Raw genomic sequence first — 18202 nt, 5'->3', positions numbered from 1 at the left:
CTAAATGAAACTTAAATAAACCTGTTAAGCCCTTCAGGTGAAGTTAGAAGATCATGTCTGTATGTCATAAGGATTTTTTCTTGTGAATCTTACGAATGTTATAAAACTTTTCAGAACACTGTATATTCTATAACTTTTTGTTTCACATTTTTTCTGTGGTACATATTAAGCACATCCTGTATCTCATGTGGCTTTTTTATACAGGTCAAGGACGATCTATAATTTGTTTGTTTTGTTTTGAATTTCGCACAAAGCTACACGAAGGCTATCTGTGTCAGCCGTCCCTAATTTAGCAGTGTAAGACTAGAGGGAAGGCAGCTGGTCATCATCACCCACCACCAACTCTTGGGCTACTCTTTTACCAACGAATAGTGGGATTGACCGTCAATTATAACGCTCCCATCCCAGAAAGAGCGAGAGTGTTTGGTGTGACGGGGATTTGAACCATCGACCCTGGGATTAAGAGTCGAGCACCTTAACCACCTGGCCATGCCGAGCCTTATTCCTAGTTAGATCACAACGCCAAGCTGTGTCAGAGTTGCTTATGCAGTTTTGTTTTTAATTAACTCGTCAAAACCACACTAAAATATACGTTGATTTAAGTTACTCTTTCTAAACCACAGTAAAATGTAGTTTAGTTTATCTTATCCTGTCGGAACCACACGAAATATTGTTTGCTTTAATTTAGTCCATCAAAGTCTCAGTAAAATATTGTTGGTCTTACTTTAGCCTCTCAAAATCACAGTAAAATGTGGTTTGTTTTAATTCAATCCGTTAAAACCACACTGAAATTAAGAATGAACGGTACATCCAGCTCTGTATTAATGGCCCCGAAGAATATTCTAATCTTTGTTTGCGAGATGTCATTTAATTAACGTTCTGTCAAGTGAGGTACGTTGTTGCCTTGCATTAAACAAAGTGGGCCACATAACAGTGAAAACCTCCAGCACTGCCGAAGCTAATCCACCCAGCATATCATTGTCCTGTCAGTCATTCACGAGCAACACTGAATGGTGGAAGTTTGCCGTTAAACTAGGAGACAAAATTCCTCAGGATACCGGTGATGCTTTAAAGTGATTAACCACGTCGCGTTTAGCTTTTGTCATATTTCGAAGAAACGACACCGGCTTTATAAACGCAGCAGTTACCAAGAAGTTGGTAAGGATAACAGCTACACTCGGCTGTCTTAGTTTAGTGTTATGGGTTGAAGCCTGTGTTGTCTACGAATCGATCCAAGGCTCTCTCCTCAATCCTATAGGTGGTCTCCATTTTTGCTTCCTTAATGCTTTCCTGTTTAGCTTTTGTCATATTTCATCTTTATCTCTCATTTGCTTCGCGTATTAGAATTCATGCATTATTTATAGACTAAAGGGACTGCGGTGAGACAATCTTAGAAGGATCCAGACACAGACAGAGATTTCTCAAGACAATATTCGAAGTTCTGGTTAAGTCACCAATCCGTAACGCTTTACCACTCTTATTGGTTAGATATTATAGAAAATCTCACTTGTAATAAACAACCGAATGTCTTTAATAATAATATTCCATCATCGAGAGTCTCGCGTTTTTCTGCGTTGTTATTGGTTCTGATTATTACATATTTCTTGTTCAAGTGTGCCATCTGTGAGAGAACTGAGTTCCATATCCAAGAAACAATTATGTGAGATTTACTAAACAATCCGAGAGGTCTCTCAAACATTGTTTGTTTGTTATCAAGCGCAAAGCTGTACAATGAGGCACCTGTGTTTTGCTCACTGAGAGTATCGAAACCCAAATTTTAGTGTTATAACCCCTTACAGCTCTAGGGAGATAGGCTTTTCTCAAAAATCATATAACGTATCAAATAAACATAAGTTTCTATATTTGGTGATAGCAAGTAATACATAAGTATTGTTTACAGAAAACAGAAGAAGATGTGTTTACAGAAGTAATAAAGTTGTCTTCAGATAATAAAAACTTCAAGTAGAATAACGGGTTAAGAAACATTCACCATCAAAGTAAACCGTGCACGTAATTCTGTAAACTTTTACTTCCATCTCTCGTACCTCGGTGAGACAGTGGTAAGTTTACAGAATTACAAATCTACAATCCGGAGTTCGATTTCCCTCGATGTGGCTTTGGTGCAAAGAAACCAACCAAACAAATTTTCATCTCTCATATAATATCCTCAAATTCCTCAGAAAAAATGTTCGTCATTCTAAAACAGGTTCGTGAAAACCCGAAGTTACACATGGACTAATAAACGTCACTATTTTATCACGATTTGCTGCACAATCAGACAATAATTTCAAACCTATGCGCCTTTCTTCTATCGTCATCTAACCAAACATCAGGGTTTCAAACCGTATCCTATAACAATACAGTTTACATGACTCGGGAGTTTCTCGAATGTTTATAACAATGGGCTTGAGGGAATACATAGAGCATTAATTATGTATAACACTATGTAACACAAATTTTGTTCCTGGATAGTATGTGTTATTTCTTAAGTGCTTATGTTGTAAATGTTCAGAAAATGGCCATTATTCCCTTCAAACTTTGCTTTTGTGACCTGGATAATGAAATTTAGAAATTAACCTATTTTTTATGTAAAACGGGCAAATTTGCACATTTTCATTTACATAAGGTCTGAATAAAACAATATATACATGTATTTGTACTAAAGTTATACAAAACTGGAAAAACAATGTTTAGAAGTGAGTAGATTTTCGAGATTTGCGACTGTAATGTAAATAACTTTCACGTATCAGCCCCTAAATATAGTCTCCCATCGTGTTTTCGTTTTACGCTCCTTGGTAGCGGCGTTCAAAGTCCAGTATATCTTGGTAGAAGCGCTCGCCTTGCTCCTCTGAGTATGTTCTCATGTTCTCCTTGAACTTATCAAGACGAGCATCAAGGATATGGACTCTCAGGGACATCCTGCAACCATTTTGCCGTAGTTCTTCACCAGAGCCTCAATCGGTTCCACATAATTTTCAGCCTTGTGATTGGCCAAGAAGCCTTGACCACTGCAACCAAACTGCCTCAAGTTGTTTTTTTCCTTCCTACTGATCTTCTTTGGGAATTCTGTGCACTCAAGGATCTTTATTTGTGGTCCAACGACGACACCAGCTCTGACCTTTGCCTCAGACAGCTTAGGGAAGAAGTCTCGAAGGTACTTGAAGGCTGCAGACTCCTTATCAAGAGCTGTGACCAGTTGTTTCATAAGAACCAATTTTATGTGCAATGGTGGGAACAACACCTTCTGGAGGTCCACTAATGGCTCACACTTAACATTGTGCCTCCCCACAGAGAACTCGGTCCGTTGTGGCCAGTTCTTCCTGTTGTAGTGTGCTGCAGTGTCCCTACTGTCCCAAAGGCAAAGATAACAGGAAAACTTGGTAAATCCTACTTGGACACCCATCAGGAATGTCATCATTTTGAAGTCTCTGATAACATCTCAGTCATACTCATCATACTTCAAGACTTCTTGCAAGGTCTTGATGCTGTTGTATTCCTCTTTGAGGTGCACCGAATGAGCCAGGGGAAGAGACGGATACTTATTCCCGTTATGGAGCAGCATAGTTTTGAGGCTTTTGGATAAGCTATCAATGAAGAGGTGCCACTCGTTCGGGTTACAGGCAATTCCAATCGCCTTGCACAGACCGGATACATTGTGGCACGAGCAGAGACCATTCTGACGAGTGAAGAAGCTTGAAAAATGTCGGCCACGCTTCCTCTGACTTGCGACACTTTCATCTAACAAATTCCACTCCTTAAGCCTAGACATGAAAAGCTCGACATTCGACTTTGTAAGACCAAACTCTCTGATAAAGTCATTGAGGTCTCTTTGGTTGGTGTAGTATGGGTACATACTACATGATAGCACATGCATTCTTGCCAGCCCGACGTTTGGAAGGGCCATCATGCATAAGTAGCAATTGCTTGAGTGGTCACTGGGTTCACGTCAAATTCTTGGAATAACGAACTTCATGGCTATCTTTTCCCCTCTGCTCCATCCTGCAAAAGAGCAAAATAAAATTGTTATTATGAAGAATAAATATATTTCATCCACAACTAATGTGTAAGAGGTTCTTGTAAAATATTTTATATGTGATATTTTTCTATACTATTGGAAATTAAAAAATATATATAAATTAAAGATATTTAAATTTTAAACGATCTTTCTATTCAAGCAAGCAAAAATTGTTTGTCTTACTTTCTAGAGTTTCTTTGCAGTGCTCACAGGTGAAATGAGGTGCCCAAGGTTTGTCTTGATCCCGGAAAGGGATGCCAAAATATGCCTTGTAGGCTTCACACATTTTAACAGATGCTGCCACAGAGTACTCTTGTCTTGATAAATTGGCTACATACATAGCAGAATGTTTGCAGCTTCTTGACGCCATCTCTGATAGTAAATATATTACTATGAAAAGTTCAAGAAAATTCTAAAAGGTTCTTGAAAATTATTGTAAGTTCGAGAAAATTCTCTACCAGCTACTCAGCACTGACTCTACCTGGAATATTCTGGAAAATGGATAAATTCGAAACTTTTATTACCCAGGTCACAAAAGGAAAGTTCGAAGACAAAAATAGGTCTTTTTTTCCATTTACTTTAGGCATAAGCAACTGGAAAATAATACTTTCTACCCAGGAACAAGGAAAAGTAAAAATGTTGTTACTTAGTGTAATATACAATGCATAAGAAAAATAAATTAATTTCTGAACGATGACATGAGGATAACATTCTCATACGTATAATATTAAAACTTCGATAAATCAATGAAGAAATAATTTATTAATAAATATATATGAGTATATATATATATATATACACAAGTTTTCTGTCGTACCCTGTGCGATATTTTTCAAATAATAAAACAGTGTTTTATATTATTTTGTAAGCTTACTTTGATCCGTTAGAATCTACTCCTGTTAATATAATAACTCTAACTTTCATGTACCTTCATTGATCGGCGAGAAATGTGTTTCTCCGCCGAAAACTTAGTTTCGTTGGTCAGAGACAGAGGGACTGTGTACCATTGTACTCGTTATATCCTGTATGCTACTTGTAAGCCTGATATCCGTAGCACATTATTAAAATTATTGTGAGTTTCGGTTATGTATAAGTAGATATGTTTAAAACAATGTTTAACCGGGGTTAAATGTTAACATTATTAATATCGTAGTAATATATTCATGACAGTTCAGTCTCGAGTAAAACAAATCAGTTTTACCTACCTGTGTAGGAATACTATACTTTCGTAATACAAAACGTCCATGACAAAATTCCACACTTGAAAGTGCAACACTTAAGGTATACACAGTCAAAATACCAATTGATTTCAGTGTACGAAATGCTCAAATGTTTTCCTAGGTTGTCACCACAGTTTCTTAATTAGTATAATACTGTTTGTTTGTTTGTTTTTACAATATTGTTCACTTACAACCATTACACTATGTAACACAAATTTTGTTCCTGGATAGTATGTCTTAATTGCTTACGTTGTAAAAGTATAGAAAATGGTCATTATTCCCTTTGAACTTTGCTTTTGTGACCTGGATAATGAAATTTAGAAATTAACCTATTTTCTGTGTAAAAACGGGCAAATTTGTACATTTTCATTTACATAAGATCTGAATAAAACAATATGTGAATCAAGATTTACATTTATTTATACTAAAGTTATACAAAAATGTTTAGAAGTGAGTAGTTTTTCGAGATTTGCGACTGTAATGTAAATCACTTACACGTATCAGCCCCAAAATATAGTCTCCCATCATGTTTTCGTTATTCGCCCCAGGTCACGAAAGCAAAGTTTAAAGATAAAAATAGGTCTTTTCCATTTACTTTAGACATAAACAATTAGGAAATAACACTTTCTGTCCAGGAACAATAAACAGTAAACATTTTGTTACATGTGTAATGTGTTGTATGCATACTATGACTTTTTTAGCTTACTTTAGTTTTTAGAGTGTTAATTTAATAATTCTTAACCCAACAAATTTATAGCGTGTTTGTTGTATTAAAATCAGTATCTATAATATTCTATTATTACTTATAGAATAATATTTTTCTTTGTAACTTCTTACACTAGACGAAAACAACTATTTGACCGTGGATGATGCGTGGTTATACCCTCTTACCCAGGGTGTGATATAGATTACTGTTATATAATTATAATGATCTATAATTTTATGAATAACGTCATAAATATATTACAATTGCATTAAAAATGCAGTTGTTTCGTATAGTTCCAGCTCGAGCGTCCAATTTCTCGTTTTCATGGTCATATAAACCCTTGCATGTTATGTCCAACAATGAATGTTACGTAGGAGGAGTTAATAGAAAAAGCCAAACAATAAGAAATACGTACAGCTATGTATTGATTTGAATGAAATTATACACAATGAGAAATACTTATAGTATATTGAGATTTCATTATACAGCCGAAATATTGGCCACAGCTTCAATTATACAAATATCTTTATTTGTTTTCAAGCATCAACTCCTCTGCTTAGTTAAAGCATTCTTTAAAACATTTCAACACGACTAAAAACGCAAATATTTACAATCGTGGTATAATCGCTTCTGTCAACTTTACTTAGGTTTTATTTATTCCTATGACGAATTGACTCGTACCAATATAAGTTCAGCTAACTGCTGTTTACTACTAATAATCAAAGTCCCTTCCACCCCATGGCCAGGTGGGTTAAAGCATTCGACGCGTAATCTGGGGGTCTCGGGTTCGAATCCCCGTCATACCAAACATACTCACCCTTTCATCCGTGGGGGCGTTATAATATGACGTTCAATCCCACTATTCATTGGTAAAAGAGTAATCCAAGAGTTGGCGGTGGGTAGTGATGACTAGCTACCTTTCCTCTAGTCTTACACTGCTAAATTAGGGACGGCTAGCGCAGATAGCCCTCGAACAGCTTTGCGCGAAATTCCAAAAAACAAACAAAACTAAATCTCAATAATATATATTACTTCCTCCTCTCTCACATGTATTACTTCCTCCTCTCGCCACTCTCACATATATTACTCCCTCCTCTCTCACATGTATTACTTCCTCCTCTCGCCACTCTCACATATATTACTCCCTCCTCTCACATGTATTACTTCCTCCTCTCTCACATATATTACTTCCTCCTCTCTCACATATATTACTTCCTCCTCTCTCACATATATTTGTTTCCTCTTCTCTCATATATTATTTCCTCCTCTCTCATATATATATTTCCTCCATCTCTCACATATATTGTTTCCTCTTCTCTCACATATATTACTTCATCCTCTCTCAGATATATTGGCTTCCTCCTCTCTACACATATTATTTCCTTTCTTTCTCTCATATATATTTCTCTCCTCTCAGATATATATTTCCTTCCTTCTTCTCATATATATTTCCTCCATCTCTCACATATATTATTTCCTCATCTCTCACATATATTGCTTCCTCATCTCACATATATATTTTCCTCCTTCTCATATATATTACATTCTCATCTCATATATATTTGCTCCTTCTCTCATATATATATGTTTCCTCATCATCATATATATATTTCCTCCACTCACATATATATTTCCTGTTCTTCACATATATATATCCTCCTTCTCTCATATATATTGTTTCCTCCTCTCACATATATTACTTCCTCTTCTTCTACATATATATTTCCTCCTTCTCTCATATATATTTCCTCTCATCATCTCATATATTATTTCATAATATCCTTCTTTCACATATATATTTCCTCCTTCACATATATATATTTCCTTTCTCTCACATATATATGCTTCTTCATCTCATATATATATATTTCTCCATCTCATATCATATATATTCTCTCACATATATTATTTCCTCCTTCATATATATATTTCCTCCTTCTCTCATATATATTTGTTTCCTTCATCTCTCATATGTTGTTTCTCCATCTCTCATATATTATTTCCTCCATCTCATATATATATTTTCCTCCTTCTCATATATATTATTTCCTTTCTTTCATATATATTATTTCCTCCATCATATCGCATATGTTTTCCTTTCAATATATTATCATCTTCTTCATATATTATTTCCTCCTTCTCTCACATATATATTTCCTCATATATATATATTTCCTCCTTCTCACATATATATCATTCACATATATTTTCTTTTCTCACATATATTATTTCCTCCTCTCTCACATATATCATCTCTTCCTCTCTCACATATATTATTTCCTCCTCTCACATATATTATTTTCCTCATATATATATTTCTTCATCTCACATATATTTTCTCTCTCACATATATATTTCCTCTTTCTCTCATATATATTATTTCTTCTCATATATATATTTCTCCTCTTCTCTCATATATTACTTCCTCCTCTCTCACATATATTGCTTCCTCTTCTCTCACATATATTACTTCCTCCTCTCTCACATATATTACTTCCTCCTCTCTCACATATATTACTTCCTCCACTCTCACATATATTACTTCCTCCTCTCTCACATATATTGCTTCCTCCTCTCTCACATATATTACTTCCTCCTCTCTCACATATATTACTTTCTCCTTTCTCACATATATTATTTCCTCCTCTCTTACATATATTACTTCCTCCTCTCTCAGTTTATTTGTTCTCTCTCTCATCTGCTGGTATTTATTTATTTTTTGGGCTGAACTTCATATTCCTTTCAGTTGGTATGCAATCTACAAGAACTAGAAAGGTGACCGTTATACCCACTCACTCATTTTCTAATAATGTATGGTTATGCAATCTATTAATCCTTTAGAGACTTGCCAAAAATCGATGGTTTTTTTCACAGTCTCTCAACTTCAGCCGATGTTTCCTCACCAATAAATTCGCAATACAAATGAAGCAGTATATCGTAGTTGTAAACGAAAGAAATACGGACAACCAGTAATACATAGTTTTAACAAATTTATTTCCGTATGTTCTTTTTTTTTTGTAATTACCAGATTGTTATATTATCAATAACCGAATCCTCATTTTCTGTTCCTAAATATTGAAGGAGAATTATATACGTAAACACAATTAATATTAAGACTATTTTCAAATAGGAAATGAGCCAGTTAAATGTTCATTAAGTTTTCTCTGTTTCTAGTGATGTTAATGTTTATGTTTAATTCGTCACCGTGTACGTAGTTGATCTATCACACAAAGACAAATAAGTAACGAGCGAGTATTTATTATTAAGGAGAGATATCTAACTATTTATTGGAACGGAAACACAGAGAATAAACGACATCCGGATTAAATTTATTCTGGATTGTCGTTGTTGTTTTTGAATTTCACACAAAACTATACGAGTGCTTTCTGCGCTAATTTAGCAGTGGAAGACTAGAGGGATAGTAGTTAGTCATCACCACTCACTGCCATCTCTTGAGTTACTGTTTTACCAACGAATAGTAGGATTGACTGTCGCATTATAACACCCCCACCGTTGAGAGAACGAGCATGTTTATTGTAGCGGGTATCGAACCGACGACACTCAGATTACGAGTAGAGCATTTTAACCACCTGGTCAAGCCAGGCCACCTCTTACAAAACTCTTGAGAGACTGCGTAAGAAATACAAAACAGGGTTCCGAGTTAAAGAACGCCATGTCTTCTTGTCTGTATTTATTCCTATCGTTTCTAATTTCTTAGAAATACACGAGGGACTGACTATGCAGTTCCGAAGATTGAAACGGCGTTCCCTGCCTTAAGCTGGGAAAATGAAATGTTTACAAAAACACTATGAACATACAATGTTTACTGCTGTCACTTTAAAAGGAAAGGTGCAGACAGAATGTAACAGAAGGCTCGAACTTTTAGCAATATAGAACTTTAAAACAACTGTAAAAACAAATGCGGACTTCATTTTATCTGGGAACTATTAATAAACGTTTTAAACCCTAAAGTCAAATTATTTCTTACCGGTCTCTCTCCGGAAAAAGAGTCAAAGTCACAAAAAAAACGTAATAATAATTGGAAAACAGGATTGACTAACTTCTCAACAGAAGAGAAATCCATAAATATAGCATTTCTTGTTTGTTTTTCTTATTCAAGCTTTTTAACGTTGAAATAAAAATGTGAAAAGTTGGTGCACTTGCTTTCGTTTGTTTCTAACAAAGATCGAATTAAGTTGTTTATACGTCACTGTTCTATAGGTCGACTTCGTCTTCAGCGTATTTCTCAGTTATTCTATTTTATTGAAAACATTATTTATTAAACACGTCGTACAAATAAAAGTATATAAAAATTGTCAGTTTTTGTACGTATGTGTGGGTAGGATTCTTTACAGTAGGTGACTGAGTCATTATATCCGCACCAAACCGAATAATAAACATTATGACAGACTCAAAGTACAGTTTTACTACTCTGGTGAATTCTTGATGTAAACAGCATAGGATATGTACATTGGACCGCTTCCTGCTGTGTTCACTGATTCCAAGTTCTGTAAGATAACACTAAATTTTTTTAAGAAAACATTATAGGATATATAATCCGATACATTAGAAATCCTGTTTTAGAAGCAGAGGTCAAGTTGGCTATCTCTTCGCACGTGCTCCATTACTTTCAGTGGTATATTATGATGTCACGTAAACGGTCAACTGAAACAAGCCGCGATTTACTACTTTGTTTACAGTGGGTTTCTCTTTCATTCACTGACAGTAAAATAAACACACGAAATAAATGTGAAACGTTTAGCGGATCAAATTTTCAAGAAAAGTAGTTTGAAACTTCTTGACCAAAAGTAACAAAACCGAGGGCGCAGCTACTCATAACCGAGGGCGCAGCTACTCATTTTACAACTTTTCATTTGATGATTTCTCCACAGGCTGAAGGAAGAATCTTGGATACCGTTGAGGTAAAGGTAATAACAGATAAACCTTTTTTAATCGTGTCATTCTTACAATAATGATTTAGTCATTCGCCAGTCTAAAGATTTACTCACGATGTGTTTTGTTTTGCGTAAAAAATGGCCAGGTGGCGCGACTCGCGATCTGAGGGTCGAGAAGTCGAATCATCATCACACCAAATATGTTCGTCCTTTCAACCGTGGGGGTATTATAATGTACGGTTAATCCCACTATTCGTTGGCAAGAGAGTAGCATAACTGTTGGCGGTGGGTGGTGATGACTAGCTGCCTTCTCTCTAGTCGTACACTGCTAAGGTAGGGTCATCTAGCGCAGATAGCCCTCATGTAGCTTTGCGCGAAATTAAAAACCAAACAAGCGTTGTAAAGCTATTATATTTGAGTCATGTTTTCATGTTTCGTTTATCTTGAAAGTGTATTGAACCTTATAAAAACTTGTTATTTGTTTACACACGTTCTACTTCTTACATATTAAAAAACACGTTAATAATTTCCGTCAGATAAACTATGAATAATTTACCTTTATTTTATATCCAATACATATATTTTTCACCTGAACATCAAAGCATAATTCTCACTTATACATTATTTGGAATTTTTCTGAATTGAAATTAGGGCCTGGCATGGCCTAGCGCGTTAAGGCGTGCGCTTCGTAATCTGAGGGTCGCGGTTTCGCGCCCGCGTCGCGCCAAAGCATGCTCGCCCTCCCAGCCGTGGGGGCGTTATAATGTACGGTCAATCCCACTATTCGTTGGTAAAAGAGAAGCCCAAGAGTTGGCGGTGGGTGGTGATGACTAGCTGCCTTCCCTCTAGTCTTACACTGCTAAATTAGGGACGGCTAGCACAGATAGCCCTCGAGTTGCTTTGTGCGAAATTCCAAAAAACAAAACAAACAAACTCAATTGAAATCCAAAATTTAGTAATGTTTGTTGTGCATTTTTCTATTCGTTTAACATAAATTACAAACCAAACACTTTCTTATGACTCTTGCAAACTAATATTATGTCACGTACACGCAATAGAACATTTGATTAAATTAGACTTATTAACCTCGATGTAGGCTTAAGATAAAAATGTTTTGGTTTTGATTGTTCAAAATTATGCGTAAGTTAAGAACAGTTGCATTTTATTTAATAAAATATATAAATACATTATTATTTTCATTTCTAAAAGTATAGGAATCTTTTTTTCACGATTATAAAGATAGAAATGTCAAACATGTTTCTTGTGCACTTTTATCAACATACGTAATTTACTGCTTGAACAACATTAAAGGAGCTTAATATTTTATTTGCTTATAAAACGACGGGCTAAACACTGCTAATAACTCGATAAATGTCATTAAGAACTCTGCTTGTAATTTGTTATCGGAACGACTATCAGTCGTGACTGTCGCTAAAGAAACTAAATCTCAAATGTTTACCAGTGAACGCGCATGGTTTACACTTTCAGGATACGAAAAATGTTTCTTTGCTTCTATACAAAAGTAACACATGAACCTTATTTGTTTTTGATGAGATACCAGCATCGCAAAAACTGGGGAATCACAAGTCTGCTGAACAAAATCACTCACGAACAAAACGACCACAATCACCACTGGTTACATGTGAAGAATCCAAAATGTGTGGTTACATTTTAAAACATGTTTGATCGAACTATAAGTAGCCAATATAAACAGGTTTTTCACCACCTTTAAGAAACGTGTTCAGATGTTTGTTTGTTTGTTTTTTAAATTTCGTGCAAAGTTAAACGAGGACTCTCTGCGTTAGCCGTCCCTAATTTAGCACTGTAAGGCTAGAAGGAAGGCAGCTAGTCATCACCACCCACCACCACCTTTTTTACCAACAAATAGTGGGATTGACCGTCACGTTATAGCACCCCCATGGCATAAAGGGCGAGCATATTTGGTGTGACGGGAATTCGAATCCGTGACCATAGGATTACGAGTCGAGCGACGTGACTACCTGGACATACCTGGCCAACATACCAAGAAACCAAAATGCCTATTTATTTTCTGCAAACGTGTTTGACTGTACAAGATGAAAAACAATAACCAGGTTATTTTTTTCAATGTACCAGTGTACCAAAATACATGGTTATTTTGGTGAAACTTGGTATTTCATTGGAAAATAAATAACCAAAGTGATGCTGTTTGTTTATTACTACATAATAAACCAAGAAAAACAATTTGTAAGTTTGTTTAATTAAACTTTGTTTATAACTGTGCAGCCAGTTGTTATTTTATTTAAAGTTGATAATTCAGTTACGCGTTTTCACGATCTATAGGACATAACTTCAATTTTATAACCTTTGACCTTTTTAAGTAAGCGCCAGAAAGAAAAATTTTTACGTTCTACTTTGTTCATTCTATTTGGCAATCAGTAGTTTAATGGAAAACTTAAAGGTAAAAATTTAGGTTTCTATTGGATGTCACATCGGGGATAGGCCACTGTATAGAGATGTTGTTAACAATGAATGAGCACCTTTGTTCTGGTGCATCGGCGATAAGTTTAAAGAATTACGACACAAAATCTGAGGTTCGATTCCCTTGGACAGACAACAGGTCGCTCATTATGTGGTTTTGCACTGAAAAGTAACAACAATCATTCTACTTGAGCGCCACCTAGTGAGAACAAGTAAAACCTAAAATATCTGCTATGATGAATTTGGTTAGCAGCAAGAAATAACTTACATGAAACCACACAACAACGATCATCACTGTTACTTGAGTAAGGAAACACGTTATATAAAAGCCAGTGCGTGTCACGGCACTTTTGATTTGTTGAAAAGGATGAATCATACAAACCAGAATACATTTGTCCAGGTTGAACAGTTCGATTCTGTCTGCCCATTACGATTTTAGTGGATGAAACCCTATGTGTTCTGAATGTTTGCATAATAACTTTAAAGTAAATACGTGGTGTGGGATCACCTAGAGCTAAGTACATAAAATTTATTATGAAAGTAAAATTATTGATTCAATTTTAAACTGCAATTATTTTTGTCTCTCATATCACTAATGTTTTAAATGACCGCTTTAATCAATGGAGACTCTAAATTAAGAAATCGATAAATATTTTTCCAGTTTTATTGTCTTTAATTGTTATTTACTATTTTTAGTTCATAGACTAACAGCAATATTAAGTTATACTTTTGTTGCTAAGTAACATGTCATAGAAGTCGTTGTTGGAACGAAGTGCTACCAGAACACAGTGGTTTATCTGTATATTAGAAATTATTATTCTAACTAATTTTTCACAATAATTATTATATGAGCACGGTATAAACCCATTTCATAAATGATTTCAATTTTATTGGCTCACACAGGAATTTTACCCACGTTTTACTACTTCGACGGTCGGGCATGACCAGGTACTAAGAGCGCTAGACCCGTTATCCGAGGGTCGCGGGGTCGAATCCCCGTCATACCAAACATGCTCGTTCTTTCAGCAGCGGGACGTTATAATGTTGTGGTCAATCCTGCTATTCGTTGGTAAAAGAGTAGTCCAGGAGTTGGCGGTAGGTGGTGATGACTAGATGCCTTCCAGCTCTTCTTGCACTGCAAAATTATGGACGGCTAGCGCAGATAGCCGTCGTGTATCTTCGCGAAATTCAAAACAAACCAACTGCATCGACTGCACATTTCTGCCTCTTTGTTGGTCATTTTTATTTCGCAAATCTATTTGTTTCAGTTAGCTAAGAAATATAAGGTTAAAGTATACCATAAGGTAGAAGTGGTAATATGTGCCCTGTCACTTTTGATAGGTTATAAGCTAGTCCTAATATGATAATAGGTAGGAAAACAACGTAAGAAAGTAATGTATTGATAGAGAAACACACTTTAAGAGAAGAAGTTAATGTTGTGTTGAAACGTGTAATATATTCCTCCATCAATAACACTTTAACTGATGCTTATAAACGATTGTTCGCTTACCTGTTATGAATCGTTACTACTGTTATGAGTTTGTAATTCATATCAATAATATCTATTACAAAAACATATACCTTTCTCTTTCAAGATCACTAAACCCACTCTCACAATCAGAAAAATATCCCTCGTAGAGACACGCTAAGTTTATAGACGTACAATGTTAAAATCCCAGGTTCGATTCCCTGAAGTAGACACAGCAGCTGACTCAATGTGGTTTTTCTCTAAAACAAACAAACGACTGTAAAAGTACAACTAAAACAATATGCTATTAGTTTTTTGGTTAATGACTTTGCACTTAACTGATAAGTCAATAGGTTTCATATTCAGACTTTTCTAGATCTAAGAATAAATCTAATATTGTGTACAAGCTATCGTGAATGAAACACTGGAATATACTGCATTAGACACAAGATAACTGATTTCTCTTCAACTAAGATAAGACAAAACTAACGTCGTATTTAACATAAAGTAACTTTTAGTAAAGGAATGAGAACAAACATGTGACAGCTGTTCATAGCCCGGCATGGCTAAGTGGTTAATGCACTCGACTCGTAATCTGAGGGTCGCGAGCTCGAATTCCTGTTACACCAAATATGCTTGCCCTTTCAGCTGTGGGGGCGTTATACGTGACGGTAAATCCCACTATTTGTTTGGTAAGTAAAACTGTAGCCCAAGAGTTGTCGTTGGGTTGTGATGACTAGCTGCCTTCATTCTAGTCTTATACTGCAAACTTGAGAACGGCTACTGAAGATAGCTCTCGTGTAGCTTTGCGCGAAATTGAAACATACAAATCTACATTTCTCTGAAAATGCGATTGGAACACAGTAGCCCTGCGGAAGAACAAATTAAACAGACAAACCGAGACAAAGAATTGTCAATATTTTGTAATTTGTAAGAGAAGATCCTGGAACAAAAATGTTTTACCTTTAGAGTTGTGGTTCGAGCTACGCGGGAAGTGATATCTCTAATATTCGTTGTAACAAGTAAGAGAAACCAATCACATCCCTCGTTATTTATTCATTATGTGTTTGACGTCAGAGTTACAAAAAAACGGTTTAAACTGATTGGTCCAGTCTAGCAGAGGAGTTTTGGTGTTATACAAAAGGCCTGATGGGCAATGACTTGCTAGACGAAAAGCAGACCTGAAATTCCAAGTTTACTCTCCTTTGCTTTGAAATCCGTGATGAGCAATTTCAAAGAAACTTAAAACACATCCTTAGTCTAAACACGAATTTGAACACGAAATTAAATTCAATTGTTTTACTCTACAAACGAGAGACACGCCAGATGTTTGGAATTACAAGAAACTACACATAGAGAAACTAAATAATAAAATCCGAGAAGGATCTGTAAAGAAGTGAAATAAGTTTAGAAATGTTTAATCTGTCTTAAGTATATTCGAGCTTATTTTTTTCTCGGAGTTGTGATTAGTTGCTGAAAAATAACTGTTAATATTTAACGCGTGTGTTCGATTTTTATTGTTGTCTTATAAAAATAAGACATTGCATTGCGAGTCGAGTGCCTTAACCCACCTGTCCATGCCGGGCCGTGAAATTATGAATAAGTTAAAGTTTATAGCAGTATAAGAGGAAATATATTAATTTTGGTCAGAAGAAATTCGAATGTGTTTTGGTGTGATCACATGTTTGCAGTTCGTGCAAATGACCCTATAAACTGATCTACCCCTTTCAAAGTTATAAGGGGCTTGAATGTATAAATTATCCACAAGGACCCTCGATTTACTGATATAAAGTTAAAAATTAGATTATATAATGAAACTCAGCAGTTTTAGTACTAACAAAAACATATCATTAATAAATGTTTCAGCGTGAGAGGAAATAAATACTCTAACATCATGCTTCCATCATGCTCAAGAGCCGCACAATGAACTATTTCTTCTGTGCCAGCCTCGAGTGGCGAAACCTGGGTTACACTTGTCGCTGTTGGAGAGGAGGTAATTGTTATTGAGATTTTGTGGCACTCAACTACACCTGGAACGTTCGTAAACATCTGACATCTTTGTGTCCGGAGGCCAGGTGGTCAAGGCACTCGACTCGTAATCCGAGGGTCGCGGGTTCGAATCTCCGTCGCACCGAACGTTCTCACCCTTTCAGCCGCGGGGGCATTATAATGTTCGATCAATTCCACAATATTCGTTGGTAAAAGACTCACCCAAGAGTTGGCGTTGGGTGGTGATGACTAGCTGCCTTCCCTCTAGTCTTACACTGCTAAATTAGGGACGGCTAGCGCACATAGCACTCGTGTAGCTTTGCGCGAAATAAAAAAAACAACAACAAAGTGACGTAATAACAATTAATTTTAAAGAAACTTCCTCTTGTCGACAATGGTGTAAAACTCAGTAACAAAGGGATGGAAGTCTTCTTGCGAACGAGGTTGGATGGATCTTAAATTGATTTTTAAGAACACTACGTATCTGGTTATTATTATGTCAAATCTGAATAACGGGAGTATTTGTAATAAAATAACGAACACTTTTATTTCGTTGTGTCACTTGAAAATATTTGTGATGCCCCTCGATTTTAACTTCACAACATGACTCCTAAAATGACCCTCGTTTTAGAACTTTACCGGTGACTTCTCTGGGAAAAAAAATTCAATTCAAGTTTGAATGTTTGTAACGATTTTTTTTTTATCTTGTTTCCACTCGGAAGCTAAAATAATATTGTCTCATAAGTCAGTCCTTCCCAAAGTAAGAAATAAAAACCTAACGGGTCTTGTTCTGCCAGTGTCTGGCTGGAGCCCTGCAGTTCCATGAGCTTGGCAGTATGGATTGTGGAGATTTGGAATTACAGTAATCGAAATTTCAAGTTGATCAATGACTGTAACCTGTTATTATAGGCGTGGCGAAAGTAGTTGGACAAGCGTCAATGCCTGTCTTAATCTTGCTTGTTATATATATATATCTTCAAATCATAGACAGAAAGAAACTGTAAATAACAAAAAAATACCGCAACTCCCACATATCTTAATACAGGAAGTGAGGGTATATGTTCCCGGTTTTTATTTTACGTCGATGACAAGAAAGTCTTGGGTCTAACACCAGCTGTAACCATGTTATCAGCAATCTGGACTTCAAGTGAAAGTTTTAGAATTATTGTGGTGGTTATTTTTAAAAAATCGCCATTATAAGTTATCACCAAAATAGCAGAATAAGAAAGTTCCATTGTTACTATAGTGATATTATGATTAGACGAAAGATGTATCGTGTAGGTTATTACAACCACTAAGCTGCACGAATTGTTAGCGGTTACTGTGTTGTTACTATAGCGATATTATGATTAGACGAAGACGTCTGATATGGGTTATCAAAGGTGTACGTATATGTTAGCGGTATACGGATAAAAATTAATATTATTAGTGAAATACATATTATAATTA

The 18202-nt window shown here is 35.7% G+C and overlaps 1 long non-coding RNA gene and 1 pseudogene across 3 annotated transcripts in view; both read left to right on the top strand.

Annotated features, from left to right (window-relative positions):
* The window catches only part of LOC143231740 (uncharacterized), a 293239-nt gene that overhangs the window by 178448 nt on the left and 96589 nt on the right, over window positions 1–18202 (top strand). The window lies entirely within an intron of this gene.
* Window positions 1–18202, top strand: part of LOC143231739 (uncharacterized) — a 123683-nt pseudogene that overhangs the window by 83282 nt on the left and 22199 nt on the right. The window lies entirely within an intron of this gene.

This window comes from Tachypleus tridentatus, chromosome 11, assembly GCF_004210375.1.
Source record: "Tachypleus tridentatus isolate NWPU-2018 chromosome 11, ASM421037v1, whole genome shotgun sequence".
In the NCBI taxonomy this organism is placed as follows: Eukaryota; Metazoa; Arthropoda; class Merostomata; order Xiphosura; family Limulidae; genus Tachypleus; species Tachypleus tridentatus.
The sequence above is the reverse complement of the archived record's forward strand: the minus strand, read 5'-3'. Positions and strand labels throughout refer to the sequence as shown.